Source organism: Mobula hypostoma, chromosome 5 (genome assembly GCF_963921235.1).
Source record: "Mobula hypostoma chromosome 5, sMobHyp1.1, whole genome shotgun sequence".
Taxonomy (NCBI): Eukaryota; Metazoa; Chordata; class Chondrichthyes; order Myliobatiformes; family Myliobatidae; genus Mobula; species Mobula hypostoma.
Window position 1 is genome coordinate 52,106,956 of NC_086101.1, and position 18,802 is coordinate 52,125,757.

At 41.8% G+C, this 18,802-nt stretch overlaps 1 long non-coding RNA gene across 1 annotated transcript; it reads right to left on the minus strand.

Annotated features, from left to right (window-relative positions):
- Nucleotides 1–7,185: 7,185 nt before the first annotated feature.
- Nucleotides 7,186–17,782, minus strand: LOC134346204 (uncharacterized). Its single transcript, XR_010017862.1, has 4 exons — nucleotides 17,718–17,782; nucleotides 17,538–17,619; nucleotides 17,047–17,202; nucleotides 7,186–8,228 (listed from the first exon to the last, which is right to left on the minus strand). It is a non-coding gene; the product is annotated as an uncharacterized LOC134346204 (long non-coding RNA).
- Between the last annotated feature and the right edge of the window lie 1,020 nt (nucleotides 17,783–18,802).

Sequence of the window (18,802 nt, forward strand, 5' to 3'; positions counted from 1 at the left end):
CAGAGTTTTTCTCAGGTAACATTAAAAAATAAAGTTAAACTCCTTTATACTATTTGCAATTAAATGTGATATTTTCAGGATATGCTAGCTGCTTCGTAATTATCTTCATTTTACAGTTATGCGCTGAATGAAAATCAAAGTCAATAAAATTAGAAGAAAGTCTTCCCTTTTATCCATCTCAACATTTCAAGTATCTAAACAGAGAGAAATTGTTTCATAAGCAGGAGATACTCGCAGATACAGAAGCACTTTGAGAGCACTGCCTCGGTGGAATTCGCTTCACTTTTGTTTACTGAGAATAATAGTACCAAAGGGAAGTTAGAAAGCTTTGATCCTAGCAAATGCTGTACACTCTGATGCAAGACTCTTGTGGTTTCTGTGTGTACCTGAATCATGATATCAGCTAATACTTTTAACTTACTGCCACTTGCAATCAATTCATATCCCTAGAATTTTTGTTGGCAACATTTCCTTTCTTAGTAATACACCAATGAAAATCCATGTAACCAAGAGTACATTTAACGATTAAGTCAGAGGAACTAAGTCATGTTGGTCCAAAACACTTTTGTTGTTGGGCAGTCCTGACACAACAAGTGCTTCTGTTGAAAGTCCTGAAGAAGGGTTTTGGCCCGAAACATTGACTGTTTATTCCCATTCATAGATGCTGCCTGACCTGCTGAGTTCCTCCAGCACGTTGAGCATATCACTCTAGATTTCCAGAATTTGCAGTTTCTCTTATGTATGCAACAAATGCTTCATAGCTCTGAGAATTCAAGACTATCTCCCTGAGCAGATGTTGTTAATTTACCAATTCACCATCAGGTTCTGTGCCAACATCCATCCATTAAACCCTGCTCTCAGTACGTACCTCCGCCTCTCCCCACCTGCCCCTCAACCTTCAATCATCAGACCTGACTCCCTAAATTTGTCCCAATTCTAAGCCACACATGCACACAGCCCGTCACTCAACACAAGACTGACTGGTGGTCACAAACCAATCCTGAATCATTTACCAATCCACATCTCACCACCCCCATCCCATTGAGCCATTTTCCCCAACAAATCACAGACTCAGGCGTTTGTTAGTTCCCCAGTGATGCAATGTAGGAAGGAAATATTTATCCTTGTGTAGGGACAATTCCACAACACCTAATGTTGTGGGCCTAAAGTTTGTCTCAATTTCCTAGCAGGCAAGTCGTGACCAAAATAGGTATAGGCCACTGCATAGTAACTAATTAATGTCTCACTAGAGGTGACACTGCACAGTAACTGATTAATGTCCCACTAAAGGTGACACCAAATAGGGTCATTTTGGTTGAATTCTCTTAGTTCTTCGAAAGCAACCTAGAAAATTTGCAACTCTCTTGCTGGTTTCACTGCAAACAGCTGCAGGAACTCCAGCAGAAGGCTCCTTTCAATTCCCCACTGTAAAAAATACATCCCTAGGCGGGATGTGTACCTGCTGTTTATTGGATAATACTGGGTTTGCTGGCCATGAAGTTCTAAATTCAGGCAAAGACCATAAACTCTATCAAATGTAAAAAGTTGTGGGTATACTTAGAAGGTAATACTCTACTGTAACTACCTACTCTTCAAAGACTAGTTCACTTCCCCGTTCATCCTCCACAATGAATTTAGGGACCCACATTTGTGCAGTGGGTCCCTCTTCCCTATCAAGAGGGATCTACTTCCAACTTTGTTAGCTGGAATTATCTCCTCGTTGGTACACATTTAAATCCAGACAGAACTCTTAAAACATATGTAAACCTCACAGACAATTTTCTATCTTAAAAAAAAACATTTCCTAATTACAAACAATTTCTAAAACCCAAAGGATTTCCAAAACACAGCTGCAATTCCTAACAAGCTAAAAAAACATACCAACAATGCAGACAAATGGTCCATCCATCACTGAAATCTATGCCAGAGGAATGGATTCACATCAGGCTTTCTTTTTACCATTCCTTTTCATGTTCTTTAACCATTCCTAATAAGCCTGAACTGCCATTTGGGTGAGGCCAGGCTCATACTTAAAGACCACGAACCCGGTTCCAGACACCTCAAACAGTGAAACGTGAACCCCTCAGTCAAGCCTTGTGAGAATCGTGTACACTTTGACTTCCTCACTGGCTGTCAACGCTGTTCTGTGAGTATAGCTGGCTGGCTGTACTCAGGGATCCACTCACTCACCCAATCATACCAAAGTGCTGGGAGCTAGGCTCCCATCAGAAAACTGCACTGGACACCACACTAGAGTAAATAATGATACCCACAAGCAAGCATCCAACAATACTGAGACACATGAAATGTGCCCCAATGAAGGCCAGGATATCTAACAGCAGATAGTAATACACAAGCTATCTAGTCCTGTCTTTTTAAACTCACAAAGATATAGTGTATGAGCTGAAAGAGAACGGTCTTCTAGCATTTTGTCTACCCATGGGAATTCCAAAGCACTTCACAGTCAATCAGATACATTCAAAATGTAGTGATAGTTGTTCCCTTACACATGATGCTCCAAATAGAAGTTGAGATAACTGTCCGCCTTATCTCACTCACCACTGGGCCAGACCTTTCTGGTTAATCCCAATTTATACCAAGAAAAATCAAAGGGAACTGTAATGTTTCCTTAATCTGGAATATCTAAGCAGATATGCTTGTGTTCGAAGTGTGATCTCATTAGACATTAGAATCCTGCTGTTTCTCAACAATGTGATATCATTACAGAGTCTCTGGAACATGAGGTCTGCAGTAACAGTTCAGAGATCCAACATATAAAGAGTTTTGTTGTAAATAAATATCCTCTTTACTTACATGCATGTTGTTCTTTAATGGTCTCTTGAAGGCATTACAAGAAGAAGTAATTTGTTTTGCTTTCAGTCGGCTTTTGGTGAATGTAAACATATCATCACTTTTCAGAGACACTGAGATAGCACATGGATGTAAGGAAAATGGACTGTGAGGGAGGCAAGGGTTAGATTGATTGAGTATGATGTTTTATAGGACTGCACAATTCTGAAGGCCGAAGGCTCTGGATTGAGATGTACTGTTCTATGTTCTGTGTTGCTGAATCAAATGGGATAAAAGATGCCAAAGGAATACAAAAGTACCATCTTTTTTGTGTCTGTTAACTACATATAAATGTGATGTCATTTACAATGCATTTGATCACACATGTACCATTGTGCACAGTTCACAGACTATGTTCATTTGATCTAGCTCACTAGAGGCAAAAACTGTTGGGGTTTCAATACAATGTCAGTGAACTGCTGCTCGCCACAGTAGCCTAGTGGATAATGTGCCACTATTACAACTCAGGGCTTTGAAATCTGGACTTCAATTCCAATGTCATCTGTAAGGAATCAGTATGTCTTCACCATGGGTTTTCTCTGGTGCTACTGTTTCCTTTCACAGTCCAAAGACATACCAGTTTGTAAGTTGACTGGTCATTGTAAATTGTCTCATGATTAGGCTAGGGTTAAATTGGGGGTTTCCAGTCAGCACAGCTAGGAAGTCTAGAAGGGTCTATATTGCAGTGTATCTAGATAGGTAAGAAAGGAAAGAAAGAAAGAAGGAAAGAAGGAAGGAAAGAAAGAAAGAAGGAAAGAGAAAGAAAGAGAGAAAGAAAGAAAGAAAAAAACTGGAGACATTGTACAAGCAAGTTTAGACAAATTTTGTTTGGATGTGAATTCTGACAGCCTTAGCATCAATCATTCTTCACTGAAAAGTGCTGGTTTAAAACTGATCTTGCTTTAAGAACCATTCATTTGGTAGCTAAGTGCTGAGAAAATGTACTCTCTATCCACATTAAACAGCAGTTGCTTCAGAATTCCAAACTGTTGTGTTTTGTAACTTCAAGACATTAACTAATTCAAGGGAAGACATGAGGATCCAAAATGCAAGTCTAACTTCGTGTTTACTTTAAATGAGGCGTGCACGTATCACGTGGTAGTGTGATGACGTATGCAATTCACGTATTTTTACAATTAACCTGTAATTAATTATATAAACAAACGAGAATGCTTAATAAAACAATATATTTACAAAATTGCTCAAATATTTCTGAAATATTAAATACACGACACTCCTCCTTGCTTAGCTATAAACTCTAACTCAACAGAGAATGCATCTCAACTATATACACAGTATACTATATAATACAACTACGTACAATATACAAACATCCACAACATAGTCAATGAGGTGAGACTTGTGGCTACAACTTGATTGGAGATCCATGCAACATTTCCATGCCACATCCCCTGCAATGAAGACAAATGAAAGTGAATTAGGAAAGGTACTGGATGATGCCATGCACAGGTTCTGGGGCCTCCTGTGTGGTGGCTGTAGAAGATGACTCTGAGACTGCAGGAAGTGGTTCTGACAGTGATAGCTTCCTTTCCTTTTCTTCCTCTTTCTTCTTCTAGTTTGTGCATCTTGATCTTGGGAAGGTACACTTAGTTCACTGGAGTATTCGCTTATTAATCTTCCCTTTATGATCTGATCTCTCTTCCTGATTTCATCATCCACTACATCATCTGGCAAATCCTCTGTTTTCATATACCCATTGACCTTTCTTTTCTGCCTCTATTCATCTATCTGGGCTTTGATCTTTGCATCTACTTTTATAAGCAGCTTTCTGTCTCCCACTTGTAGTTCATGCAATAAACTTAACGCACGCAGAGAAGATTCTGGTTTTTTCATACTTACAGAAGCTGAATGCTTGCAACTTTCCTGAAGCTCCTTGAACCCTCTTCCAGCTGAAAACCAAACCACATTTTGCAAGTAACTACCTGATTAGCATATCAGAAACTTTCTCAGATACATTGCCTACAAAAACTTTTGTAGTTGGATCACTGCTTTCATCACTTTTACGATTCCTCTGAGCAGCCCGGTCCTTCCTTGGTCCAATATACTTTCCAATGAGAGGCACAGAGGCTGACACCAACATCTGTTTACCCCCTATTGGGGAATGGTTCGTGGTGCACAGCATGGAGACAACTGTGGCATCAATTGTGGCACCTTTCTTAATTTGCTTTCAGTTGGCTTCATTGCAGGGGATGTGGCATGCAAATGGTGGAAGGATCTCCAATCAAGTTGTAGTTGTCTCAGCCAAGCACATCCCCACAATGCTGGTCCTCCTGATTTTACCACATACAAGCTCACTGTGGCTTGCTGGTTGTTGTATTTCACTGTCACAAATGTCATTCCCATAACAGTTATCTTTTCTTCAGTATCAGTTCGCAGTAGTATATCTGCAGGCTTTAGTTTAGTATCTTCAAAATGCTGTTCAAACTCATTTTGTGGAATGACTGAAACCGTCAAACTGGTGCCCGATTCCATTTTATTTAGTTTGCTGTTCACTTTGGTATAAGTCATATTGCTTGTTTATTGTTAGTTTTCACATTGTGAATCTCAAGACTAGCCATTCCTGTGTCACTCTCATCATTATCAGATTTTACTTCAACACTATGCTGATTAGTGCTCTTTTTGAAACTACGACTAGACTTTTGATCTTTTTCTCTTCCCTGTGCAGACAAGTTATTGTTGTCTGTCTGACATGCTCTATGTATGTGTCCTACTTTGTTGCATTTTCTGCAAGTTTTGCATTTAGAACTGCATTAGTTTGGTGCCACAATGGTAACACAATTTGTTCAGTCAGGCAAGTTTCTGTAAAGTTTCTCGATGCTGCAGTTTTGTTCACATTCACTTTCATTCCTGACTGCAACTCAATTGCACATCTATCTGTTGTTTCCATTGATACAGCAATTTCACTGCTCTTTTAAATGTAAGTTGTGCTTCAGTTAGGAGCCATTTTTGAGTATTATCTTGTAAGTTTGATAAACTAAATGATCTCTAAGTGCATCATTGAGCCCATTACTGAACTAACAATGCTCAGATAATCCTTTCAATTCAGCCACGCATGCTGAAATGCATTCCCCTTCTTCTTAACAGCACTTATGAAACCTAAAGCATTCTGCAATCAGCAATGATTTTGGTTCTAAATGTTCCTGAATGACTTTCACGATATCAGCAAAGCTTATTTCAGATGGTTTAGTTGGATCAGTTAAACTTCAAAGCAAACTGTATGCCTTTAAACCCCTGCACTCCGCAAAATTGATACGCGCTACTCATTGGCTATTCTAATTGTTCAGTTAGCTCTTGAATGTGAGCCAGTTATCTCTTGTGGAATTAAATGTGCCAATCTTTCTGAAGTAGCCAGCCATTTCTGCTCATTTTTATGATTATTATCACTCAGTGCTCACTCTTTATGAACCCATGAATTCTTCCGTTTTCTGACTATTCTTTTAAAACTTGATTGTGTCTTCCCTTCCGAAGAACATGTGCTGCCTGTTTTATTTTAACTCGACCGTCACACCACGTACTGCACTGTTTTTTCACTTACTGCTCCTCACTATGAGTTATTTTAGTTTGAACATCCTGACGTGCTTCAATCGGTCGGTAGCCATCTCGGGTTCATTTCAAAAATACTTCATCACCACCGTATTGTTTTTTGACTTCAAAACATTAAACTAATTCAAAAGAAGACACAGGAGTCTGAAATGTGAGTCTAACTTCATGTTTATTTTAAGTGAGGTGCGCACATATCACGTGGAAGTGTCATGATGTGTGCAATTCACATATTTTTACAGATAACCATGATGAATTATATAAACAACAAAGAATGCTTAATCAAAGGATATATTTATAAGAATACTCAAATATTCCTGAAATATTAAATGTACAACCCAAACATAGTGTGCTGACTTGACTTAATTACCTAATTGAGGCAGCTGCTAATTTCTAGAAGCTAGAAGCATGGATGAAACAGGAGCAGAAACGGAAGAGTCATGGCTGATCGAACCATGGCTAATCCTCCAACTCAATGCCATATTCCTGTACCTTTCCCATACAGCATAGTGTGTTATCTATTTTGGCTAGGAATATTATCTGCCTTTTTTTTGAAAATTGGATCAGATGAGCCATGAGAGACACTGCTGTTTGTTTATTAAAAAAGTTGTCACTTTCATCCTCTAGTAAACAACAGGATCAGAGCTGAACTGAAACCACTAGCAAGTCCGTCTATCTTCTGGAGCCAGAAGAACTATGAAAGAAGCAGGAGGACACTCAACCCTTCTCCCTGACCCACCCAGAGTTTAATAGAAGATAGCCATCTCACTCATACACTACATGAAAATGCTGCGTGTCAAAAATGGGAAAGAACAATTGATACACTGGGCCTCCGTCTTTTAAGGCTGAAGTTAAAGAGAAGCTACAGAAAGGTTTTCTCACTCTGCTATACAATCTTACTTAAAAAGAATATCCTGGAGGTTTTGTTGTATGTAATAATCTAAAAAGTGTTCTCATATTGAAAAACTGTATGTCAAATATAAACCTACTAATCTTGACCTGGTTGCTGGGCCATTAACATTAGCTGCCAAAAATGAAATATGCTCTATTTCACAGGAATGACATCCATCATCTCAATAAAACGTGATTATAACTGACATTTCCAAATCCTTTATTTTTAGTTCTTTAAAACCAGCTTTAGTTTATCCCCATGGAGTGACTGTGAGCCATGTACACTCTGTGAAAAAAATAATGCATTTTCTGTCAAGCACACAAGCCAAGCAAAATGAAATTATCGGTTCACAGTGTACTTTCCTGTGATACATTCCATTGTATACTCCGAGGAAAGATACAATATGCTTCACAAAATTTCTTTATGTAGGAGTCATTAATAGATTGAACAATCCTCAGTTTTGTAACACATAACATTCAATATGGGCTCTTCACTTCTGATGGTACTTTTGGACCATCTAAATTAACTAGTGATTTTACAACCTGAAGGATTCAACGAACTTGATTCTCGAGAATACCGAGCTTGCCGTTGCCTGGGCAGCCATCACAATTGGGTGGATGCTGCATCGAGGTCCGCGAGCAGAAAACGAACCAGTATGTAGTGCCGTCTGCCTGTGTTTGACCTTCTCTTCTTGCTATTACCATAGGTGCAGGGAGGGGACTTGGGTCCAACGCTGCCAGCTTCGGGAACAGTTGTTGCCCTGCAGCCACTGGGCTCCTGGACCGGCTTCATTTGCTTCAGCACAGAAATGACTCTGCAGCTACAACTCAGTTTGTTTGCTTTTTGTACTATTTGCACGATTTGTCAGTCTTTGTTGTGAGTGGTGTTTAGTAGATTCTATCGTGTTTCCATGTTCTGCAGATACCTACAAGAAGGTGAATCTCAAGGTTTATATGGTATAGAAACATAGAAACATAGAAAATAGGTGCAGGAGTAGGCCATTCGGCCCTTCGAGCCTGCACCGCCATTTATTATGATCATGGCTGATCATCCAACTCAGAACCCCGCCCCAGCCTTCCCTCCATACCCCCTGACCCCTGTAGCCACAAGGGCCATATCTAACTCCCTCTTAAACATAGCCAATGAACTGGCCTCAACAGTTTGCTGTGGCAGAGAATTCCACAGATTCACCACTCTCTGTGTGAAGAAGTTTTCCTAATCTCGGTCCTAAAAGGCTTCCCCTCTATCCTCAAACTGTGACCCCTCGTTCTGGACTTCCCCAACATCGGGAACAATCTTCCTGCATCTAGCTTGTCCAATCCCTTTAGGATCTTATACGTTTCAATCAGATCCCCCCTCAATCTTCTAAATTCCAAAGAGTACAAGCCCAGTTCATCCAGTCTTTCTTCATATGAAAGTCCTGCCATCCCAGGAATCAATCTGGTGAACCTTCTTTGTACTCCCTCTATGGCAAAGATGTCTTTCCTCAGATTAGGGGACCAAAACTGCACACAATATTCCAGGTGTGGTCTCACCAAGGCCTTGTACAACTGCAGTAGTACCTCCCTGCTCCTGTACTCGAATCCTCTCGCTATAAATGCCAGCATACCATTCGCCTTTTTCACCGCCTGCTGTACCTGCATGCCCACTTTCAATGACTGGTGTATAATGACACCCAGGTCTTGTTGCACCTCCCCTTTTCCTAATCGGCCACCATTCAGATCATAATCTGTTTTCCTATTTTTGCCACCAAAGTGGATAACTTCACATTTATCCACATTATATATGGATAAATATATGTATATGTATATATATATATGTATACCCCCTTTGAAAATAAATTTGACCTTTGAACGTTGTTATAGCTTAAATCATCAAACAACATGGTAGTGTAGTGATTAGCACAACCCTTTACAGTACGGACAAACCAGGTTCAATTCCCACTGTGGGTTGTACAGTACATTCTCCCTGTGACCACATGGGTTTCCTCCAGGTGCTCCATTGCTTTCCAAAGACGTACCGGTTGGCAGGTGAATTGATCATTGTAGGTTGCCCCGTGACCAGGCTCAGATTAAATCGGGGGATTGCTGGGCAGCATGGCTCAACGGGCTGGAAGAGCCCTATTACCCATGTATCTAAATAAATAAATATGTAATGCCCAATAGAACAAAACTAGAACTGTAACAGGATTTACAAAACACTGCTGTACAACTGTGGAAGAAATCACCATGTTGTGTATAGTGCATTATCCTTTTGTTTTATGTTGTTACAAATAGAAAATGCTACATTTGTTTTCAAGTCAACACAACATGACATGTGAAATTGCTCCAGTGAAATTGCTCCGTATGGTAGTGGTGATAGTGCAGTTAAGTTACTGACGAGCAACTCAGAGCTCTGAACTTACATTCCAGAGTCCAGAGTTCAAATCAACCATATTACCACCAGAATTAGAGAAAACAAAAGGAATTAAAGAAAAAATATAGTTTTAGTGGCAATGACTATCAAAACCATGGTCTTTAAAATCTATTTGGTTCCGGGGAAGAAATCTGTTATCCTTGCCTGGCCTGACCAATATGTGACTCCAGATCCCTCCCTTGTGGTCACCTATTAAATGCTCTCTAAGAAGGCCAAGGACATCACTCAATTGTACCATGACTGCTATTCATCAGAGAAAATAGGAGGAGAAGAAGATGGCGGCACGATGCAGCTTGTGTGGCCACTCTGGTGAACGATATCTGTAATCTGTCAAGTAGGGCACCATGCACAATCCTGATTGGATGGAGACAGACATGAGAGAATAGAGGAACATCAGGAGAAACTTCTGAAATGCCTTTTTCGCTGCCGCTGCTACTGCGTGATCCAGAGTCTCCGGAGAAGGCCCCGAGTTCTCGGCTTTGCTTGTTGCTCGGCGGCTGGGACGGGGTCGAAGCGCTCGGCAGAGATGGTACTCGGTGCCTGGTGTCGAAGGGCTGGTCAGAGGCTTAAAGTTTTCGGATTGAGTCAGAGTCGGCTGTGTTTGGATGCTTCCAATGCATCAACAGTTGTCGGTGCCTGGTGGTTTATGGCAGGGAGAGTTTCTCCCTTTTGCCACCTACTATCGGGACTATCGGGAGTCGATCGGAACTTTGAGACATTTTTTACCGTGCCCATGGTCTGCTCTTTATCAAATTATGGTATTGCTTTTCACTGCTGTAAATATATGTTATAATTATGTGGTCTTGTCAGTGTTAGTCTTTGGTTTGTCCTGATTTTTTTGAGATATCACTCTAGAGGAACATTGTATCATTTCTTAATGCATGCACTTCTAAGTGACAATGAATGGGGACTGAGTGTCCTCATAATCTAAAAAAAAATTAAAAATAAAAAAAATAAGAAAACTGCATGGAGTACCTAGTACCTAGAAACTGAATCTGGATACAAAAACAACAGGAATTCTGCAGATGCTGGAAATTCAAGCAACACACATAAAAGTTGCTGGTGAACGCAGCAGGCCAGGCAGCATCTGTAGGAAGAGGTGCAGTCGACGTTTCAGGCCGAGACCCTTCGTCAGGACTAACTGAAGGAAGAGTGAGTAAGGGATTTGAAAGCTGGAGGGGGAGGGGGAGATGCAAAATGATAGGAGAAGACAGGAGGGGGAGGGATAGAGCCGAGAGCTGGACAGGTGATTGGCAAAAGGGGATACTAGAGGATCATGGGACAGGAGGTCCAGGAAGAAAGACGGGGGGGGGTGACCCAGAGGATGGGCAAGAGGTATATTCAGAGGGACAGAGGGAGAAAAAGGAGAGTGAGAGAAAGAATGTGTGCATAAAAAAGAGTAACAGATGGGGTACGAGGGGGAGGTGGGGCCTAGCGGAAGTTAGAGAAGTCAATGTTCATGCCATCAGGTTGGAGGCTACCCATACGGAATATAAGGTGTTGTTCCTCCAACCGGAGTGTGGCTTCATCTTTACAGTAGAGGAGGCCGTGGATAGACATGTCAGAATGGGAATGGGATGTGGAATTAAAATGTGTGGCCACTGGGAGATCCTGCTTTCTCTGGCGGACAGAGCGTAGATGTTCAGCAAAGTGGTCTCCCAGTCTGCGTCGGGTCTCACCAATATATAAAAGGCCACATCGGGAGCACCGGACGCAGTATATCACCCCAGTCGACTCACAGGTGAAGTGATGCCTCACCTGGAAGGACTGTTTGGGGCCCTGAATGGTGGTAAGGGAGGAAGTGTAAGGGCATGTGTAGCACTTGTTCCGCTTACACGGATAAGTGCCAGGAGGGAGATCAGTGGGGAGGGATGGGGGGGACGAATGGACAAGGGAGTTGTGTAGGGAGCGATCCCTGCGGAATGCAGAGAGAGGCGGGGAGGGAAAGATATGCTTAGTGGTGGGATCCCGTTGGAGGTGGCGGAAGTTACGGAGAATAATATGTTGGACCCGGAGGCTGGTGGGGTGGTAGGTGAGGACCAGGGGAACCCTATTCCTAGTGGGGTGGTGGGAGGATGGAGTGAGAGCAGATGTACGTGAAATGGGGGAGATGCGTTTAAGAGTAGAGTTGATAGTGGAGGAAGGGAAGCCCCTTTCTTTAAAAAATGAAGACATCTCCCTCGTCCTAGAATGAAAAGCCTCATCCTGAGAGCAGATGCGGCGGAGACGGAGGAATTGCGCGAAGGGGATGGCGTTTTTGCAAGAGACAGGGTGAGAAGAGGAATAGTCCAGATAGCTGTGAGAGTCAGTAGGCTTACAGTAGACATCAGTGGATAAGCTGTCTCCAGAGACAGAGACAGAAAGATCTAGAAAGGGGAGGGAGGTGTCGGAAATGGACCAGGTAAACTTGAGGGCAGGGTGAAAGTTGGAGGCAAAGTTAATAAAATCAACGAGTTCTGCATGCGTGCAGGAAGCAGCGCCAATGCAGTCGTCGATGTAGCGAAGGAAAAGTGGGGGACAGATACCAGAATAGGCACGGAACATAGATTGTTCCAAAAACCCAACAAAAAGGCAGGCATAGCTAGGACCCATACGGGTGCCCATAGCTACACCTTTAGTTTGGAGAAAATGGGAGGAGCAAAAGGAGAAATTATTAAGAGTAAGGACTAATTCTGCTAGACGGAGCAGAGTGGTGGTAGAGGGGAACTGATTAGGTCTGGAATCCAGAAAGAAGCGTAGAGCTTTGAGACCTTCCTGATGGGGGATGGAAGTATATAGGGACTGGACATCCATGGTGAAAATAAAGCGGTGGGGGCCAGGGAACTTAAAATCATCGAAAAGTTTAAGAGCATGAGAAGTGTCACGAACATAGGTCGGAAGGGATTGAACAAGGGGTGATAAAACAGTGTCGAGGTATGCAGAAACGAGTTCGGTGGGGCAGGAGCAAGCTGAGACAATAGGTCGGCCAGGACAGGCAGGTTTGTGGATCTTGGGTAGGAGGTAGAAACGGGAAGTGCGGGGTGTGGGAACTATAAGATTGGTAGCAGTGGATGGGAGATCCCCTGAGCGGATAAAGTCGTTGATAGTGTGGGAGACAATGGCCTGGTGCTCCTTAGTGGGGTCACGATCGAGGGGTAAATAAGAGGAGGTATCCGCGAGTTGTCGCTGTGCCTCGGCAAGGTAGAGGTCAGTACGCCAGACTACAACAGCACCCCCTTTATCAGCGGGTTTAATAATAATGTTAGGATTAGTGCGGAGGGAGTGGAGAGCAGAGCGTTCCGAAGGAGTGAGGTTGGAATGGGGACAAGGTGCGGTGAAGTCGAGACGGTTGATGTCCCGTCGGCAGTTGGCAATAAAGAGATCCAGAGCAGGCAGAAGACCAGAGCGGGGTGTCCATGAAGAAGAGGAGGGTTGAAGACGGGAGAAGGGGTCATCGGTGGGGGTGGAAGAGTCCTTGCCGAAGAAGTAGGCTCGGAGACGGAGACGGCGGAAGAAAAGTTCCGCATCATGGCGAACACGGAACTCGCTGAGGTGTGGGCGAAGGGGGACAAACGTGAGGCCCTTACTGAGAACAGAGCGTTCTGCCTCCGACAGTTGAAGGTCGGAGGGGATGGTAAAGACCCGGCACGGATGAGAGCTGGGATCAGAGGGGGGAGGGGGGAGGCTGGGGGTGTCAATGGAGAGGGGAGGGTTGGGGTGAGAGGAAGATGGAGCCTCTGAGGTACATCACATCATCAAGTCCATTAAACTTGCCAAATCCTCTTAGATATCTTGAAACTGGTGTTTAAACTGAGAGGCCTCTGTGAAAGAGCAGGACAGATCCAAGAGAAAATGGCATCGATTTATGGCCAAGTTATCTTGCACATCAAGTTTACAGTTTTATGGGGTTAAGATAATGCACTACTCCAATCTTTTATATTGGGAACTTTGACATGTTTGGCCAAGCTTGAGAACTCTTCATCTCATGTACTAAAGAATGGACACATTTTTTGAGGTTAACAGTATAAGGATGTTAAAGTGATGTGTAAGGGTCTATTATTTATTTATTCATTGAGATACTGTATGGGACAGGCTGTTCCAGCCCTTCGAGCAAACCCGCCCAACAACCCCTGATTCAACCCTAGCCTAATCACAGGACAATTTATAATGATCAATTAACCTACCAACTGATACGTTTTTGGACTGGATTTGAAGTGAAACAAATATTTTCATTTACAGGCGGTATGTTCATGTCACGGTCCACTTGAAGAGCTTATTCAGACAAAGGCTCCAGTTATGAACCATGTTGTTGAAAAACATTATGATAGGGTACGGTATCAAATGTACACTTGTCCACTACAACATAGAGTTTCAAATAAACAGTTGTTATGTCTGTCAGAATAATTTTTTTAAAACTCTTGAGATATATATGGTGCAGAGCTATTGAAAATTCAAAATAAAGCTTCTTATTGAAGTAGAGAACAACTGTGCCCCACCATGGGGTAGAATTATAGATAAAGAGAAAGATGAGAATATGTGTGAGTTTTACCTGACTGCATTTGTTCTACAGAAGCAGGTGAATCAAAAATGAAACTTGGACACTAACCAGAACAAACACAGTCTTAAGCAAAACAAGTATGCCTGTGATCTTCTCTTCTCAGCAAGTCAAGTTCAGACCAGTGCGAGAAAGAAAGCATTATAGAAATTTGTGGAATTAAGGGATATTCATTGAAGATGATAAAAATAATGAAGTGTTAATTGTAAATCAAACGAGTAGCACACACAGTCTATAAACCACTAAATCTTTGACCATTGCCTCTTTAGCTGGGTATGTACTGTGGCTTAAAGCATTTATGAAGACCTTACATTACCATTTCAAAGTGAGCTCATGCAACAGAGATTATAATGCAGAACAGAGCATTTAATATTTTATACATTGTGACTGACTAATCAGCAACCGAATGGCATGAACATTGAATTTTCCAATTTCAGATAACTCTGTGCTCCCTTCTCTTCCCTTTTGATTGACAAGATTCTCCCCTGTCACCTAGTTTCATTCCCCTAACACGCCTGGTTTCATCTCGCTATCAACCATATACAACACCTGCTGGATTTCACATCTCCTCTCCCAGCTGGTTCCATCTGCCCCTCAACCCTGCCGTATCTGGTTCCACTGATCAACTTTCTTTCTGATCAGATTCCAGCATGGACATACTCTCACGTCTCCTTCACCTTCTAGCCTCTTGCTATACTTCACACTCCCCCCACCCAACCTGACCTCTTTTCTCTCTCTCTCTCTCCACCCCCTCCCTCTCTCTCTCTCTCTCTCTCAGAAGCTGTGGTAATGCAAGGGTTGAAGACAATATCTGGATGAAAATGACTACAGCAGAGTGTAGGGAGACCTTAGAAGTGAGATCACTGGAGCCATCTTTACTTACTGCAGACAAATAGGAAAGAATGACTGTAGCAGTGTGTAATCTATCTAGAAGAACATAGCTTCCTTTTACACAGTAGGGAATGCTGGAGACAGATGAGATAGGAATAATGGAAGGATGTGAAAGACACTCAACAAGGAGGAGATGACTACCTGGCTAATTTCAAAGTATCATCAGTTGTCAGCTTGTAGTTTTTGACTTTTAACATCTTTATTGTGAATGGCAAATGATCTTGCAAATAAGGAATTCAAACAGATACAATTTACTAGATGGTCAACACCTATAACTGATAAGCCAATTCTGTACATAAGTAGCAGTTTTCTGTTCAGACTTCAAGGCAGACATGGACCATTCTGTTCTCCTTGCGCACACGTCAATAAAGTATGACTGAGTATTAAGAGTGTGTGTGTTCTGGGCTCAGTTACTTTATTTTATTATCGGCAATGATAGAGTTTGTACATTCTCCCATGACTGCATGGGTTTCCTCCAGGTGCTCCAGTTTCCTCCCACATTTTAAAGACACATGGGTTAGTCAGCTAATTTGCCACATGGATGTAATTGGAGGGTGCAGATGTGTTAGGCCAGAATGGCCTGTTACTGGTCTGTAGCTCTATATAAACATTTTAAAAAATGTGACTAGAATGTACTGCAATATTTTGCCACCATCCTTCTGAATGTATCCTTGAAACTTAAAATGAAGAAAAGGAAGGCTGTCATTAGAAGTGATTCACAAAATGACAGTGTTTTCCCATCACTGGAATTTCCACCTTAATCTCCAATGACTGCGGAGAGGACCAAACAAGTGAGGAGAGAGAATCACAGATAGCAGGAGGGATGTCTGAATGAGGTGAGATGGGTGGGGGAGTTGATATCAAGCAGATGGCAGCTGTGAGTTATAAAAATTGCAGGGAGATAATTGACACTGGAAATATTGGGTTGGGTACAATCAGTAACAATGGAAGGTTAAATAAGACCCTGAAAAAGCTTTAGATGTCACTGCAATAGCCAGGTAGAGTAGAGCAATGAAACAATCCTCAATATCTTTGCTGAGGACTTGCTGCAATGTTTCCCTGTGCCTCAGTCTCACATAAAATTTTATGCAAGTGGTGTCAGATGGGAACTGAATGTCATTTGATGTCTTTGCACGAGGCCAGCACATTCTCTGCCTGGAAAAAAAACAGCAGAAATTTCAACCGGCAACTTTCTCCTCCAATCTCAAAATGGTGATCCATGCACAAACATTCAGTAGCCTGGTCTGTAAAGCTACATTGCCAACAGTTTCACTCAACTAGCTCTGGCTGATCTTTTATTGATCTTGTTATAGCTACTATTCTACAGATTTGCTGAGTATGCCCACAGGAAAATGAATCTCAGGGTTGTATATGGTGACATATATGCACTTAGATAATAAAATTTACTTTGAACTTTATGAATTGTGAAGGTCATCCACTCAGTTTACTGATATTGCAACTTCATAATTATTTAACTTAGTGAAAAATTATAAACAAGAGTCACGAACTCACAGAAGTAATGGCTTCATGGGTCAAATGGTGCTTTCTTTAATAAACCTCAGAGGGTGGTGTGAATGTGGAATGAGCTGCCAGCGGAAATGGTAGATCCAGGTTCATGTGTAACATTTAGAAGTTTGGATAGGTACATGGATGAGAGGGGGATGGAAGGCTGTGGTCCGAGTGCAAGTAGTTGGAACTAGGCCGAAGATGAGGCCGGCACAGACTAGTTGGGCCAAAGGGCCTGTTTCTGTGCTGTAGTGTTCGATGACTCTATCACTCTAAACTATTTAACATAAGTTTATCCTAATAACTGACTAGAATTCACAAGCAATAATCATTGTAATATATTCGGAGAAAGGCAGAGCTATGGAAATTAAACAAATAAATCATATTTCAAACTTACTGATGGGGTCTTTCCCTATTCCTGGTCATCCAGATCAAAGTGACGCAGACACAAGTGTAAGGCACCTCATGAAACTCGTCCCCTTGGTCAACAGACAGGAATAATGACATGCTTCCAGCAGGCAACTTTATGCTGCTTGTCCTCCATACATTATACCTGTGGCAGGGTCATACATTACAATTATTACAAGATCATGCTGGCCACATTCTTGTAAATGACAGGTTCTTATGGTTAGTTAAAAGAGTACATGATGGACTGTGAAATGGAGTCTGGTTCTTCAGTCCTGACTGTTATTAGATCATTGGCTGGAAAATCAATAGTTACATCATTGCCTTCACTTTTCATGCTGTCTCTTTTCATTTTCCTACTAGTTTTACCTTGTTCCTTTCAAACTGCATGTGACATAGCTGTGCAGAATAACACCAGATCAATGTGCCTCCACAGTGCCCTACTTTACATATGATAGAACAGGCAGCTACAAATCCACTCACTGTCTGATGCCTGGTTCCTTGTTGCTGTTTAGTTCCGTGACTGAATTGTACATATTTTTGAGATCCTTTCACGAAATCCATACTAAGACAAATAAATACAACAAACAAAATTACTGAAAATAAAATGCACATATTCATTGAGGGAGCAATATGGCTTTGGTTGCTAATACCAATACTCACTGCCTGTTACGCCGCTGGTGCCTGGGCAGCAATGAAAGTCCTCCAGCTCTGGTGGTGTTCAGGGCTTCCTTCATCATGTCAGTAGCTTCCTCTTGGTTTTCACTACTGTCAGTCATGCAAGTCCCTGGTGGAGACTCAGGAATATCGTCACAAGCAATTCCTCATTACTGCTTCCAGTACAATTTTTTTTAACCATTCAGGGTTGTTAGTCCTGAGCTGAACCCCCGAACCTAAAGGACGAATACTACTTCAGGCAAAAAAATGCTGGCCATATGCAGTTCTCACCTCCTAGATATTTATTTCCACTGAATTAAATACAACGAGCAGTCCATGATCTCTACATTTTAGCAAACACTTATATTTTAGCTCTACAGTTAGCACTACCCAAAAGACACAAAGAATTTTTTAAATTAATATATTTTTCTGTAAGATAATAGGATTCCCAGGAATGAGAGAGTTAGGTTATGAGGAACGTATGATGTCTCTGGGCCTGTACTCGATTTGAGTTCAGAAGGATGGGAGGGAGGAGGCGTCTCGTTAAAAACTACCGGATTCTGAGAAACCTTGATAGAGTTAACTTGGAGAGGATGCTTCCATTAGCAGGAGGATTTGAAGGAACAGCCTTAGGAAAAAGGGCTGTCTCTTTCAAACTGAGAAGAGGAGGAATTAATTCAGCCAGTGGGTAGAGAATTTATGAAATATGTAGACACAAGAGGGCTGTGTAGGCCATGTCATTTGGTGTACTTAAAGCAAAGAATAACAGGCCCTTAATTGGTAACGGTCTAATGGTTACAGGCAGAATATGGGAGAATGGGGTTTAAAAAATCAACTATTATTGAATGGCAATGCAGACTGGATGGACAGAACAGCCTAATTATGATCCTATCTCATGGTATTATGGTCTAATAACATGGATGCAGTGTATGAACCTGCAAGATCTTTATTGAATTTCCACAATTTTTTGACATGTTCAGATTTAATTTCACGTTCCATCTCCCTTGTTTCTAGATGTCAACAATAACCCATAACCCATCACTAAGCATTGTTAAATCAGAAGATAGATCCATTCTCAAGTTCATTCAACC